Here is a 16,653-nt window from a genome sequence, read left to right as displayed (position 1 = left end):
AACATTTCTGCAGCCTTCTGTGAATTTTCTGCTGTTACATAAATAATTGTACCATCAGCATACATTTGACAACCAACCTCCTTGCAACTTTCAGGTAGATCATTTATATACAAACAGAAAAGCTATGCTAAGCTAAGCTAAAAGTGCTCTAGCCAGACACAGAGAAGAGTTTCATAAATGGTAAAACTAAACAGTTTAACACTAGAAGAGTTATAAAATGAGCCTATTTTCAACAGTGAAATGTTTCTTTAACAGTTTCTGTGGGTTGATTTGTAAGTGCCTCCTGGGGGAAACACAAAGTGTTTGCAGACTGTCCATGTCTGTTTGATTTGTTTAATTTTCCCTTCAGACTTTTTTTGTTTCCATACAGCCATCATGTTCTCCAACACAAGCGATAGTTTTTCTTTCTGCTTCAGGATTAATTTAACCGTGTTTTGTTTACTCACCTCTAATTAAAATTCTTCTTGGCTTCTGTGGGCCTGATCTAGCTTACATTACGCTGTGGGGTAGCAGACAGGTCTGAACAGGGCAACCTGGACATGTGACAGATACAGGACAGCCACTGCCGTCTAATGATCCGCTGGCACGCAATGTGGTCACTAACTAGGCTAAATTAGCAGGTTGCATGCAGAAAGTGTTGAGTTGGAGCCAAATCGAGGATCTTGCTTTTCAAACACTTTCTTTCCCCAGGGAGGCACAGAATCAGATAATCTCATTAGTCTAAACAAAACATTTTAGAGAATGTCAAAATCGTTGGCCACAGATTTTCATACAGGCTTAAAGCTACATTATGAGCAGTGCAGTGTTTCAAATGTATAAACCAAGTGAACTTATTATGACCATTCGAAAGTTCAGATCTGGCGTGCAGCTTTAGTTTATACACTACACAATGCTGTTTTTTATTGAAGTGCGTGTTGGTTTGACACAAACTAGACTAAATTTAGTGCAAGGAAGAACATGTATGATTGAAGGCAAACTTATTAGCCATTCATTCATTCAATCATTCATTCATTTTCCTTCGGCTTAGTCCCTTATTTATTAGAGGGAGCCACTGTGGAATGAACTGCCAACTATTCCAGCATATGCTTTACAAATAGGATGCTCTTCCAGTCGCAACCCAGTAATGGAAGACACCATACACTCTTACTCTCACACTCACTCAAACACTAAAGCCAATTTTAATTACCCAATTCACTTATAACGCACGTGCTTGGACTGTTGGGGTAACCCGAGCACCTAGAGGAAACTGAAGGTGGCAAAAGAATGTCCTCATTGTGCATCATCAACATTTATTTATTTATGAACAACATCAGAACTAATAATTTTCATACTGTATATTAATTTTACCAAGTTTTTAACAGTTCATTATAGCTAAATGATTTGATTGTCTCATATAAAAGCAAAATTTTAATTACTAAACAGTTAAAATGTTTGAGATTTTTTTCTAAACTATCTAGCTTTGTTCATTTATGTTAAAAATAATTTAATTGTGGATAATTGTTTTGAAAAACTAATTTCGTTTGTCATTACGTTTAATGATTTGGGTCATGTGATGCATATGTTGTATTTCTTAAACTTCCGCATAGTGCGTATCAATTTTCACAGGCTGCGGATTTTTCAGTGCACTTTAGAGTTTTGCGATTGAGTTGAGACATATATGAATATATATGAGACATATATTTGAGTTGAGAAATATATATATGATTGTGTATATTGAGACACACACACACACACATATATATATATATATATATATATATATATATATATATATATATATATATATATATATATATATATATATATATATATATATATACATACATACATACATACATACATACATACATACATACATACATACATACATACATACATACATACATACATACATACATACATACATACATACATATATATATATATATATATATATATATATATATATATATATATATATATATATATATATATATATGATTGTGTATATATATATATATTTATTTGTTTTATTTTATTATGGCTAGAATAAAAGCAGTCTTCAAAATGTTAAAAACCATTTTAAGGTAAAAATTATTATTATTATTATTATTATTATTATTAGTATTAGTATTATTAGTATTATTATTATCATTATATAGCCCTTTAAGCTATATATTTTTAGATGGTCTACAGAACAAACCATCATTATACAATAACTTGCCTAATTATCCTAACCTGCCTAGCTAACCTAATTAATCTAGTTAAGCCTTTAAATGTCTTGAAAAATATTAGAAATGAGTTATTAAAACTATTATGTTTAGAAATGTGTTAAAAAAATCTGCTCTCTATTAAACAGAAATTGGGGAAAAATAAACAGGGGGGCTAATATTTCATTGGGGCTAATAATTTTATTTATATATAAAATGATTAAAATGATTTTATTTCAGCCAAACCTAAAGAAATAAGACTTTTTCTGTAAGAAAAGGTATAATAGCAAATACTGTGAAAATTTTCATGCTCTGTCAATCATCACTTGGGGAAAAAATAAGAAAATTAATCATTAATAATTTTGCATTCAATTGTACAGCATATAGAGCATTTAAAATTACAAGACAAGTAATCAAAATTGACTTCTAGATATTTGACTTATAGAGATAACTTGTTCTTTTTATTTAAAGTTTTTGTTTTTTGGCAGTCAGGTGTATGTAGTCCTGACATCTGGTGTAGTTTTCTGTCTTAAAGTTGCATGCCTACCTGATAGTGACCTCTAAAGGTTGCATTTAATGTCAAAGGGGGTTATTCCCAAGGTCATAGATCAGCTGACCGCACTTCCACAGACATTCCACTGGGTGGGATCAGGTTGAAGGTCATGGTCTTTCACTTTATTAGGGACACCTGGCCAGCATGGACAATGTTTTGCCTTCAGAACTGCTATAATCCTTTGTGGCATAAATTTAATGCAGGTTGGACCCATAATGTTTTTATACCAAATGTTGACCCTTCCAAGCAGATGTCATAGAATTAATTAGAACAGGCAATCTATTAATAACCTAGCGTCCTCCAGTTTTGGTGAGCCTGTGTGTACTGTATATAATTACCCTTTATAATACAAAGCCATTTCCACTTCTCATAATCTCAAAAATAAAAAGTTGTATAATGTGATTGTATGTATGTTAATGTAGACTTTACCTGGATGTCAAAATTTTAATTTCAATTAACTTTTTTTTTTTTTGTAATAGGTTTAATATAGTTTTTATATAAATTTAAAAGAGAATTTGAAATCTAAGGATTAGTAATAGTACACTAAAATAATTACTGTGAAACTATTTACACTCAGTAATTGCTAGTAAAAAGAAAAATCAACACATTAAGTTACATTTTTGAGGTAGAAAGAGATAAGCGGTAGTATTTATGAATATTAATAATATTTTTACAGTTGGCATCAATAAATTAGTATAATTTGGGCTATCGTTTAAACCTTTTATTACAAAAGTACAAATACATTATTTAATTATAGATGCATTGATTACAGAAGTTTTTTTATTTTAGATTCTTAATATGAAAATCTTTTATATAAATCAACAATTTTGAATCATTATGAAGGTGCAATACTATTTTAAACCAACAGGGGGCTCATGAGTCCTTTTATTACAGTATTTGAATACATTGATACTGAAGCCATTAATAAATATTCATTAATTTCACTGGAAATTCATTCATACAAATGACATGAAAATACAAACAATTGAAAAGGAAATGTAAGTTATATAAGCAAATGCCTGAACCTCCAAACAAGAACTTTATCTGAGCATAGAATGCAAGTACAACACATATAGATTACATTATGGTCTTTTATGAATGACTATTGCATATTTCTAGTGTTATTAAATGAATGACGTGCACTGAATGTGTGCTCATGGAAGAAGTTTTGCCTTACAAGGTTCTATTTAGTCGTGTAGTTCAGAGCCTCTGCCACAGGTTTGTTAAAGTGGCTGAAACTTTTCTAAACAAAGCATAAAGTGACATGCTGGCAGACCATCCAGAAACGTGACTGTATAACAAACCATTTACAGCTTATTAAACCAGAGAGGGAGACTTTAGTTATGATGGAGACAAGAAATCATTCCTGTATAGAAGAGTCTCAGTGGATAAATGAATAAATGTGAATGTAAAATGTACCTGTCCTATTGTTACGGAACCGTTTCTCATGCAGTATACTGTACATTTACCATGTTTGGAAAACTACACACTTGTCAAAATCTAAAAATAAAACATTGTATAATGAGAGAAACTAAATCTGCATGAAAAATTGTAACATGCTTAATAGAATTGCAAATATAAGTGTTAGTAATAGTACGCTGAAAATAATAACTTTTAAAAAAGAAATTCCCTCAGAAACTGCTAGTACGACACATTTTATACCACATTAAATCACATTGGTGGCACTGTGGGTCAATGGTTACCACTATCGTTTCACAGCAAGGTCGCTGGTTCAAGTCCCGGCTGGGCCAGTTGGAGTGTGGAGTTTGCATGTTCTCCACGTGTTGATGTGGCTTTCCTCTGGGTTTTCCGGTTTTCCTCACAGTCCAAAGACATGCGTAACAGCTGTATTGAATAAGCTAAATTATTTGTATTGTATATGTGTGAATGGGAGTGTATGGGCGTTTTCCAGTGATGGGTTACAGCCGGAAGGGCATCCGCTGCGTAAAATAAATGCTGGATAAGTTGGTGGTTCATTCCACTGTGGCGACTCCAGCTTAATAAAGGGACTAAGCCGAAAAGAAAATGAATGAATGAATAATGGTAATTTTACTTGAGTATGATTTTCAGTGCTCTTTCCACCACTGTCTAAATGTTTTGACGTTTCAGTGGCTACCGTAAAAAGTATTAAGTCAGAATTTGCCAGATGTAAGAATAATTCCGGGTTTGACTGTTTAAATACTAAAGAAAGTTTTTTACTAAAGAAAGATTTCACCTACATCTTAGATGTCTTGATGGTGAGAAATTTACAGGACAATTTCCTTTTGTGGCTGAGCTGTCCCTTTAACCATCTCAGTCCTGCAAAAGAAGAAATAAATCAGGGGAGTGGCCTTCATAAATGGTAACCAATTAAAAACTCTCTCCATATGCTTAACTGATATGCTAAACATTCATAGACATAGTGAGTGTGTATGTGAATGCGAGAGTTTATGGGTGTTTCCCTGGAAGGGCATCCGCTGCGTTAAACATATGCTGGAATAGTTGATGGTCGGTTCAATTCAATTCAGCTTTATTTGTATAGCGCTTTTACAATGTAGATTGTGTCAAAGCAGCTTCACATAAATGGTCATAGTAACTGGATCAGGGTGGTTCAGTTTTTTAGTGTTTAAGTTCAGTTCAGTTTAGCTCAGTTAAGTGTGGTATGAAATCATTACTGAGAGTCCAAACACTGAAGAGCAAATTCATCTATGCGTAGCTTTTCAGATCCTGAACCATGCAAGCCAGTGGCGACAACCAGATCCTGAACCATGCATTCCGCTGTGACTTAGCTAAAGGAAAATGAATTAATTAATTAAATCACATTGTGAAGTAGGTAAAATGTAGGATTTTCATGTAAAATGTAAAATGGTAGTCTTAAAGTTTATTTATGACTTTAATTTTTTATTATTACAGACCAATTCCTGACGATAAATATTAACAATTTGAGCAAAAAATGTTGAATTATTTATTTTTTGTAAAACATTTGTTTTATTTTAATACATTTAATACATTTTGTTTTATACAGTATATATATATTATTTCTTTTTTATTTTTTGGTTAGCACTGCTGCCTCACGACAAGAAGGTTGCTAGTTCGAGTCTCAGCTAGGTCAGTTGGCATTTCTTCTTCTTCTAGCTGTAGCTATCAGGCAAAGCAGAAACGTGACTGTCTCAAGGAAAGTAATTATTGAAAGTTTGCTAATTCTTATGAATTTATACAAGTGTATTCATACAGAAATGTACGATTTTTAAAAAGAGGCGTGGCACCAAACCCCTAAACCCAACCGCCATTAGGAGATGAGCAATATGTACTGAAGTAAATGAATGAGATCATACAAATTTATAAGAATTAGCTTCTAAATCAAAGAGATACGAATTGTCATGAGATAGTGTTGGTTATAAAAAACATTTAAAGCTTTTTTAAACTAGAGAAGGGAACACTGATAGAGAGAGAGAGAGAGAGAGAGAGAGAGAAAGACAGAGAGAGAGGCTTTAGTTATGATGGAGACATGAAAACATTCCTGCATGCAAGTCTCGGTGGGGGGGCTCCTGGATCCAGTGTCATCTGCTCGGTTTCATGCTGTCTCATGTGCTTCTTCTTCAGCTTTTTCCTCAAAACTGCTGCCATGTGCCAGAGATACTGACCTCATTTCCAAGGCAACAGCCAGCAAACAGTAGTAAATGTTTTAAATGACACTCCACTTCTATGTTTCTTGGCATTTTTGAAGAATCTGTTGAGTAGTCGTTACATTCCAGTTTTAACTTTGAAGTTAAACTCTGTAATTTACCGGGATTATGTCAGACCATGACTCACCTGGATTATTGTGAAACAAGATGGAGATTTCATTCCAGGGTACGTTATTTATATTCTCCTGGATTTTGTATAAGTGTGGGGGTGTTTGTATCTAATTATTATACAACACATTACCATATTTATACACATAGCTAGGCCTGTATATAATCTTTATCAGTGCTGTCAAACGAATTCTCGCGTTCAAAAATGTTTGTATGGATGTATTTAAAATTTTTTTATTAAATGCCACTTTTTCTTTCTTTTTTCAGCCAGTTTTTTGAGTCTTTCCCCATTAATGTGCAAAACTTTTTGGAGTTCAACAAAAGCTGTTGGGCATTTCTTATTTTGGCCAATTTAAACAATTATAAACAACATAAAACAGAAACATTTTGATGTTCTGAACGCGATTCCAGTGTTGAAGAATCGCTTCCTGCCCTCCACCTGAATTTCGCGCGTCATCAATGACGTCATGTGTAAACAACCTATACAATGACATGCCTACCTACCCTAATTAACCTATAGTTAAGTCTTTAAATGACACTTTAGAATACTAGTATCTTAGAAAATTTCTAATAACTGATTTATTTAATGTTTGCATAATATTTTGATATTTTTCTTGTTAAAACTATTATGTTTAGAAATGTGTTGAAACAAATCTTCTTTTCCGTTAAACAGAAGTAAACACTCTAAAAAAACAGGGTTACAAACTACGCAAATTATGTTGTTTTTAACCCTACTGCTGGGTAAATATGGGACAGAACACATCAGAGGTTAAATTAACCCAAGTAACTGGGTTATTGTTGTTATAATAATAATAATAATAATAATAATAATAAATAATATTATTAATAATAAAAATTATTATTATTATTATTATTATTATTATTATTATTATTATTTATTTATTTATTTAATTTTTTTTAATTAGGGTAATCTTAGGTCAGACATTAAAATATACATAATATTGATACATATAGATATACTCACTGATACAATTCACCAAACAAGAAATACATAATTTCTACACTAAATAAATATATAAACATAATTGTACACTATAAATAAATATATAAATAAAGATAAAATACCACATTTATACACAAAGATATACAAACACAAGATAACAAAAATAAAAGAATAAACAAATAAATAAAAATAAATAATACAAAGAAAAAAAAGGTAATAAGGCAATTAAGATATAGATGTCTCCTTTCAAAAATTTAGAAAAGGGCTTCAGACTTTCTGGAACTGTTCTGGCTTTTGTTTTATTGCAAACCGAATCTTTTCCATCTGAAGGGCATACAGGAAATCAAAAACCCATTGCCGGGTTATTATTTTAATCCCACAATTGGGTTGTTTTTTCTACCCAATAATTGGTTATTTTTACTTAAATATTAGGTTATTTTGATTTAATAAATAGGTTATATTTTCAAATGTAAATTTTAGCTTTTTTTTTTTATCATTAACAGGTCATTATTGTATTAGCTTAATTTTTTGTTCCATTAAAATTGTTCAGCACATTACACTTTGTAAATACACTTTACCTCAACTAAAAATTTTATTAAAAAAAAATTAAGAGATCGTACAAAAATACAAACCATAAACTACATTCAAAACAATTTGTTTCATGTATATGGCTTGCCTGAGGTTTTACATTTTTTTTTTCTTCTCCAAATTAACTCAAGGTAAAACATTTTAAACAATTTACATGAATTCACACGCACATGAATTTAAAAAGCCAAATGTTTTAACAAAAAATAAAAAATCATTTTAATGTTGCCTAAGATGTAGTAATGTAGCTGAAGTAGGACTGAAGGATATTTGATTCCAGCTCTCTCTCTCTCCATCATAACACAGAGTCAAGCGTGCCCTTCCTGTTACCGGAACATTATCCAGACATCCACTAACACCATTCCAAACCTTTCCATGTTTTAAAATGCATCTCATTTGTTGCTATGGAAAGGAAATCGCATTCATTCTTTCAGCTATGGCCCATGTTTCAGAACACTTCCTGTCGGTAAGAAAGAGCCAAGAGTACTTTCCGTCTTTCTGTTTGCTTCCACACCAGGAGTAGAGAAATGTTGTATGAGAGTTTTCCCCTGTGTGACACCCTCATGTCGGAGACACTGGCGGCTTTATAGCCAACGCTTGCTCCAGACCAGGTGGAAAATCCTTCAGTTTGAGTTATGCTTTCTTTGGCACCTCTGTATCAAGTACCAAAAGTATGTTTATCATAAGTCTGACAGTCTCACCTTCTTCCAGGAAATCGAAGTTTGCTGCTTTTGTGCTTCACACAGCGTAGTGTTTGGCAAGTGTGTGAGTTGAAACACACTACGATAATTTACAAAATGTAATTAAAATACACCATATAGTTATACGATATGAAAGAAAAAATATATAAATCAATCAGCACAAATACGCAGTCAAAAAATGTCCATTAATCTAATATCCGTTTCTCTTTTTGTGAATCATAAGTGCTTTTTATTAATTTATGTATATTAAACGGTAAAAAAAATCCATAAGTTAGCAGTTTTTTTATATTTTGTGATTTGTTTTACACTTATTTAAGTTTTTGAATTGCATTATTGGACCATTATTGAACTTTTGATGTTGAAAAGTTTAAAAAAGTAACTTTTATTGATGTTTTGAATAGTTTCAAAAGGTCTGAGCAGTGATCATGGGCCCTATACACTCAGCTCAATAAGGTGCAGGACGTGTTTGGCGCGATTTTCAGACCAGCTCAACAGTAATTTTCATCTTTTGCGTCACGTTGTTTAAATAGCAAATCCATTTGTGCTTCTTTGTGGACTCATGTGTGTTCTGGTCTGAAAAGGAGGTGTGTTAAGGCGCATTGTTGGCACATTGCTATTTTGAGGAACTGAAATAGACCGCGCCATTGACCATCTAAGCTGATTTAAAGCCATTAGTTATGCGCCTATGCAGGTCCAAATGCTTAGACCAGGGGTCTCAAACTCGCGGCCCTCAGTGCAATATTTTGTGGCCCGCGCCGACCGCTGTACTCTGACAGAATCAGCGGAGCGGGGAGAGAGAGCGCTTCCCGCTCCGCTGATTCTATCCGTACACAGCTCGCTTGTCACTCAATGCGCGTTGTCGCGCGCGTTCTAATCAGCTGTGTTGTCGCGCGCGTACTCGAGCGGTGTTATCGCACGCCTACTGAAGGGCGGGACCGAGGGTGTGTCGGGTCGCGGGGGCACTTTTGATCATTTTGGAAGGGCACTTTCTATGCAAGACTAAAAAGGGCATGTGCTCTGCACAGGTTGAGCCCTATGTGTGCACGTGCCTGCCCTGCATCTTATATATATTGATATTATAGGTAGACACAGACTGATGTGACTGGAGTGGGGTGGGGGTGTTTTATTTATACATATATACGCCTTTTTTTTAGGTGAGGGAATGGAAGTTTTGAGTGAGTTCCCCCACTTTTTTCCCTAGGACTTCAATAAGTCAAAGTACAGGTCTAGACTTAATGATGATCATCTTCAAGCCATACTGAGGGTCTCAACTGCTTCCGCTCTAAAGCCAAATGTGGTTCAGATTTGTGAGAAGAAGCGCTGTCAAGTCTCTGGCAGCAAGAAGTAGGCAAAAGATGCCATGTTCAGAAGAACTGTTCATAATCTTCACTCAATGTTCTATTAATGTTCAGGACATCAGGTTCATGTTCAGAAGAAATAATTAAAACTGTTAATAATGACATTTGAGGACTTTTTTTTTGTGAAATCCCTTTATGCGGCCCAGCTTACCCAGACTTTGCCTCCTGCGGCCCCCAGGTAAATTGAGTTTGACACCCCTGGCTTAGACATTGCCTAATACACACATGATGCATAAATATCTTTACATATAATAAAAATGAAAGGATTAAAATGTTACCAAAATTATTATTTTCTACATAAGCCAGCACTTTATTTTGATGGTCCATTTGAGTATTAGTAGACTGTCTGAAACTTTGCAAGTATGTGTCAACTTACTGTACCCTGGGGAGTGACATCGGATCCACATGCAGGTTTATTAGAATGGTCAGGCAAGCAGTGGTCAATACAGCGGCAAACAGATGTATACGGGTAATCCAGAGTCGTAGTCAAAAGGCAGGCAGATGGTCAAAAGGCAGGCAGCAGACAGGAATAAACAAATAAACGATGCAAGGATCAAAAACACTGCAAAGTAAGACGAAGGAAACACGCTGTAATGTCACTTAAACAGAAGACAACACTCAGCAACAGTGAGTGTTTCTGTGCTGTTTATGTAGTGCAGTAATCAGTCCAGAAGCAGTGTGGAGTCTAATCAGTGGAGACTTGTATGGGATGATTTTTGTGCCAATAAGAATGAACGTAACTTTATAAAGCTGAACGTAACTTTCCAAGAAACGATCAAAAATATGCAACTGCAAAAGAAGAAAATCACAATGAAAACGAAAAAATGAACTCAGTCGCACAAATTTAACATGCTCTTCAAATATGCTTCATTCTTTATGATTTTCAAAGAATCGTTTTCGCGAATCATGGATTTTGAATGCGTTGCCACAGCTTTTGCTTGCGCTTCGCAAATTTTCGTTTGCTGTTTTGGCACAAACTTCTCGTGGGGGCGGGCTTAACAGCAATCTACTCTGATTGGCTTATGAGCTTTTGATGGACAGTTGCTCTCTGACCTGGAAGCACAGACGGTGACGTCAGTGGAGCGCATATCGAAAAGTTGTTGCGGTGTGCAATACGTCGTGCTTTATGTTAAGTAATAATGTTAGTATTTTACCTACGGTTGGCTCTTTCTAAAGATGTCTTCCCGGGAGAGACTCGGAGCGGCATCATCTTCCACCTCATCTTGTCCCCCAGGGCAGCTTGAAGTAAGTTTGTGTTGCTAAAGTAACGTTTATCAATAACATGAATAAAAGTTTTATTCATGTACAGTGTGCACTTTTATTTGTTAATTTAATTTTTACTTTTAATATATATTTTTATTTTATTTTATTTTATTATTACTACTACTACTACTATTATTATTATTAAAATTACCTTTAAATATGCTACTTATCTTTGTCTCATCAAAAGCTTACTACTGACTTTTTTTTTTTGATTCAGCAGAGCTCCTACACCATATAAAAGCTGAATAAAAAATTGCTTTCAGGGATATTTTTCATTATCTCCAGCAGTGTTGAACTCTCTGAGGTGTGTGTGAGACATGCTTAAGAAAATAAACCTATCTCTCTCTGCCATTTTCCTTTATTATTTCAGACTGTGTGAGACTGAAACAACAGACCTGAGTGACGCAGACACTTTACAAAGATGTGAGGAAGAAGCAAATGTTTTGTAACTCGTATTAAAGGTTTGGAGGTACAGCACATTTTGTACAGAATTACAAAAATGAGGATCTGACGGCTCAGCTGTGGTCTGGCTAAGTGGAAGCGTATGGGATGTTTTTGCTTTCTCACATTAATGTTGAAAACTACTGGGCGAAACTGCAGATTTTTATGAACTTGTTTTTACCAATTAAATGATTTATCTTACAGTCTTGTTTATTTCCTCCTATTCAAAGCAGAGCATGAAGGTAAAAGGAAGAATTTAGAGGCTCAATTTTAGAAACAGTGATGAAAATTGTTTAATTTAAACAGACTTTAAATGAAAGTTATGCAACAGGACACGATATATCTCTTACTAAGAATGTGCCGGTTTATAATTATTCCAGTTATGTAAGTTCATGCACTAAAACAATTTTTAGCCAAGTGTTGTTTTCGGTGGGGCATTGAGCAATGCACACTCGCTGTTTTTTTTTTTTTTTTTTGGTTGCTGAGAGTTTAAAATGTTTCACTTTTTAGCCACACAATCCAGTCATACATCGAAGAAATGATTGTGTAAGGGACAAAAACAGGAGAAATCGATATTGCTCTACATCGTCTATACACTTACATGCACCCGAATAATCCATTTGTAATCTGATTGACGGTTTAATCACATTCAGAAATGTACCTGTAAACACCTTATTCAATCATATATATTTATATATATATATATATATATATATATATATATATATATATATATATATATATATATACACATACATACAGTTGAAGTATAATTATTAGCCTTAAATTTTTTGTCCGCTGTTAATTTTTTTCTCCAATTTCTGTTTAATGGAGAGCAGATTTCTTCGACACGTTTCTAAACATAATAGTTTTAATAACTCATCTCTAATAACTAATTTATTTTATCTATGTCATGATGACAGTGTATAATATTTGACTAGATAGTTTTAAGACACTTCTATACAGCTGTGAGTGACATTTAAAGGCTTAACTGGGTTAATTAGGTTAACTAGGCAGGTTAGGGCAATTAGGCAAGTTTTTGTATAACGATGGTTTGTTCTGTAGCAGTTGAAAAAAAATAGTTTAAAGGGGCTAATAATTTTGACCTTTAAAATGGTTCATAAAAAATAAAAAACTGCTTTTGAAATATATTGTTGAAATAAAACAAGTAAGACTTTCTCCAGAAGAAAAAATATTATCAGACACTGAAAATTTCCTTGCTCTTTTAAACATCACTTGGAACATGTTTAAAAAAAAAAAAATCTCAGAGAGGCTAATAATTCTGACTTCCAGTGTGTGTGGTGTGTTTCTTCTTTTTTATTAGAATATGCAAGAGGTACACAAATTGGGATCACATGCAAAGAAAACAAAACAACAACAAAAACAGATGAAAAACCACAAAAAACAAAAAACACACACACAAAAAACAAATACAACAACAATAGAGTCAGGTACTGGCAGATACGCGTGTTTGTGTGTGTGTGTGTGTGTGTGTGTGCATGTGGGTGCGCGGGTGTGTGGGTGTGTGTGTGTGTGTGTGTGTGTGTGTGTGTGTTTGTGTGCATGTAAAGGTAACTAAGTGGACAGGTCAGAGTATGTAGTCAGAGTATTGAATTATTTTGGATTGACAAAATTCAGTGCATGTGAACATTGTCAGTGCCTGTGTATCATGATCTCTAATTAAAGTATCCTTAAAATAAATAGCTTTTTTTACTGTGAATTTACGTGTCATTACAGGCGTGCTACTATTTGCCAAAAGTATGATCACATATACAGTACATGTATAGGAAAGTGGTTGAAACTTGATGGAAGCACACTGTTTGAATGTGTTCTTGTAAATACAGCAATCCCAGACTCCAGCCCTGTGCTTACCTTAGGTAGAAATGTTTCCAGTGAAAGTGGTGGATGACTTTTAGACTGTAAGGTTTTTGTGTAATGCATGACCTTTACTGGTCTTCTTGGAAATTTCTTGTGGTTTCTAGTCCAGTCGGTAAACAGGTTTCTCTTTTATAAAAGCGAACTGTATTTTTCCCAGTGGAGGTTGTGTTGCATATAGATTTTTATGCTCAATGCATATATATGAAAAGTTCAGATGGAAAAACCTCTGTGCTGTCTGATATGTTCTTCTACAATTTACTTTTTTTCTTTGTAACTCTGTAATTTCATTTTGTAATTACATCTGGCGAAGAACGGTTCCAAATAGTTGGTAAGACAAAAAATAAAAAAAATAATATAAACCAGTTATTAACAGGGTGAGAATGTGGTAAAATCTGAAAACGTGATTAAAAATCAGGCAGCCGCGAGAGCTTTTTTTTTTACTGGATTGCTTTTGAAAACACTATCGTTTGGGTCAAGTGAAATGGGCGGGGTGGGTTGGTGCTTTTTTTAAATGTAAAAAAAAAAAAAAAGTAAACACTTATTGTTTCAGAAAAATGTGATACATATTGTATTAGTAACCAAATACCAATTTGGTAAATTAAAATAAATTAAAATAAGATAAAATAAAAAGGGCAATTTTGTAAAAAATAACTAAATAAAAAAATACCATTAAAACATTTCAACACATACATTCCAGTGATAGTAAAAAATATATTGAAGTTAGTCGCAGTGCACATTAACACAGTCACATTGTTGGGGATTACTTAACGGTCAGTCCATTCTGATTTAAAAAATGAAGGAAGCAGTCCCAAATCTTGTAAAATATGTGCATTTTTTTTTGTTTGATTAAGACAACCTTTCCATTGCTATACATGAAGACATTTCCTTAATCCAGAGTGACAAAGATGGACCATTGAAACTTTCAGTGAATGGCAATCAGGCGCTTCGCATGCAATAGACACAGATTTATAAACTTCTGTTCATATGAATTCAGCGATAAGGCAGGTGGGAAAAGATCAAGAATACAGATTTTAGGGCAAACAGGGATTTCTTTACGGGTTGGTGGTTTTAAAACACTATCGGTTGGGTTTGGGGAAAGAGGAAGGTGGGTCAGTTGGTCAGTCAGTCAGTTGATCAGTTGACAGTGGTCTCTGGTGCACTGTCAAAAAATCCATAATTTTACAGTTTATTTCCAACAGCTGGGGTGTCAGAGAAAACACTTAAAATAACGGCTGTTAAATTACTGAAATTTACTGTAAAATAACAGAGGTTGAATTACAGAAATTTACCAAAAATTTCAATTTAAAAAGCGAACACAGCGGCCTCAATGGATTAGCGAAAACAAAAACTTCAAAAAACGTACCTGCTGGGATGTACCTGTTGATCTCCAGAAATGTATATAGGGGTGCATATTCAGAATGAGCCTGGGTTGTTTCTTTACAGTTGATATTAAACTTTCTAAATTCAAAACAAGTGGTGACAACCTGGCTAACATATGTTCATAAATGATTTAAGCAGTCAGTCAAAGTGAATGCAATGAGTACAACCTTTAAGGGCACATGTCCTATTTCTGTGGACTTTCCATGGACCATTTGAGATCTAAATGAAAAAGCTAAATTTTTGAGGACAAAGCTGAGGTATGCTGCAGCTGTCTGGCACTCTGCTTCACCCAAATCTCTGCATCTCCAAGACACTGCAGCAGTCAAATCTCCTTACAGGACAAAGTTTGTCTTCAGGCCGTTAGTTTTTACGAGCATGTAGAGCATGACCTTCTGGCTCAATCCAGTGGCTTTATTTATGGCCGTGCTCTTTGTTTTCTCATAGGAATGCTGAGAATGCTGCAGGCCGCTCTCTCTCTCTCTGTCCCAACAAGACAGCAAACGAATAGTACTGGCATCTCCTTTTAGACACGAGCTCACCCACGTCCACTCCCACTTTAGGACACAATTTGAGGAATGCAGGATACTAACAAGACAAGTCAGTTTCTCTTTGTTTTCTTCCATCTTCCTTTTTTTCAGTCTACACCTACAGCTGCAAACTTGTTTGTGGCAGTATCCGAATGAGCTAATAATTTAACACATTATAAGAGTCATTTAGTACAGGAGGGAAAAACTGGGAAGGTTGTTTTTTATTTTACAAAATTATTAGCCTCCTTGTATATTTTTTGACCCAATTTATGTTTAATAAAAAGAAGAAATTTTCAACGCATTTCTAAACATAATAGTTTTAATAATTAATTTCTAATAACTGGTTTATTTTATCTTTGTCATGATGACAGTAGATGATATTTTACTAGATGTTTTTCAGGACACTTCTATACAGCTTAAAGTGGCATTTAAAGGCTTAACTAGGTTAATTAGGCAAGTCGATAGTTTATTCTGTAGACAATCAGAAAAAAATGCTTAAGGGGGCTAATAATATTGAGCCTATTGTTTTTTTAAAAATTAAAAACTGCTGAAGCGATTAGGGTGCATGGCCATAAGTGCTCTATATTACTACACATTACATTACATAATAAAACAATACATGTAGAATTTTTAAATATTACATAAATTTGTATCTTACAATACCTGTTTAAGCCATAAGTTCACAGAAAATGAAAGTTAAATATTTAAACAAATTATATTCCAATTTTAAAGTTGATAACTCACAATTTTTTCTTTGAGTAAGATTTAGCTTGCGCGCAGTACCAAATATCACTACTAGATGACATGCAGTTTCCTTTGGTGCCCATATAAGGGCAGGCCTTTTATTTTTGTGTACATTATGAGGAATATGACACATATTTTGTCATACTGTTGACAATATTTGTAAAGTAGACATTTAATTCCAAAATTGTATGGGCAGTTTGCTGGTATTTGATATGAATTTCTCATTACTCTGTTCCAATGATTACTCTGTTTCTATGACCATTTATGTGAAGCTGCTTTGACACAATCTACATTGTA

The 16,653-nt window shown here is 33.9% G+C and overlaps 1 long non-coding RNA gene across 2 annotated transcripts in view; it reads left to right on the top strand.

The window, feature by feature from the left end:
* Nucleotides 1-16,653, top strand: part of LOC147841176 (uncharacterized) — an 84,765-nt gene that overhangs the window by 25,525 nt on the left and 42,587 nt on the right. Inside the window, exon 3 of one of the 2 annotated variants that reach the window (XR_015506345.1) lies at nucleotides 15,530-15,682. This is a non-coding gene — a long non-coding RNA (uncharacterized LOC147841176). Of the gene's footprint in view, nucleotides 1-11,299; nucleotides 11,381-15,529; nucleotides 15,683-16,653 lie in introns of those variants that run through there. The other variant, XR_015506344.1, reaches the window with a different exon arrangement.

Source organism: Danio rerio, chromosome 13, assembly GCF_052040795.2.
Source record: "Danio rerio strain M-AB ecotype USA chromosome 13, GRCz13ab, whole genome shotgun sequence".
Taxonomy (NCBI): Eukaryota; Metazoa; Chordata; class Actinopteri; order Cypriniformes; family Danionidae; genus Danio; species Danio rerio.
Note: the sequence above shows the minus strand (reverse complement) of the source record. Positions and strands in the feature narration are given on the sequence as shown.